The following is a 409-nucleotide window of genomic DNA, read 5'->3' on the forward strand; positions in this document are numbered from 1 at the left end:
ATGTAATACTATTTTATTTAATAATGATATTGTGATATTTGGTTCATATCAAAATTTCGATATTCGATTGACATTAGTCATTGAATAATTTTCTTGTTAGTATGTAATTTAATATAATACTATTTTATTTAATAATGATATTGTGATATTCGATTCATATCAAGATTTCAATATCAGATTGACATTAGTCTCAGACTGCAATAAACTAGCAAAAAAATTATAATAAATGTGGGGGAAATTTTGGTTATGAATTAACATCAATTATGTAGTTAACTTGCCAATGTTGAATGATTCCTGTGTTCACTCTAAAATTCAATTGAGCAAATCTTTGTGCCATTTTCGTGCAAAAGTAAAAATATACATATATAGGAAGATGGTCAGGGTTGCGGTCACAAGTGAAACGAAAATA

Source organism: Halyomorpha halys, unplaced genomic scaffold (genome assembly GCF_000696795.3).
Source record: "Halyomorpha halys isolate HHAL.00 unplaced genomic scaffold, Hhal_1.1 Scaffold321.1, whole genome shotgun sequence".
NCBI lineage: Eukaryota > Metazoa > Arthropoda > Insecta > Hemiptera > Pentatomidae > Halyomorpha > Halyomorpha halys.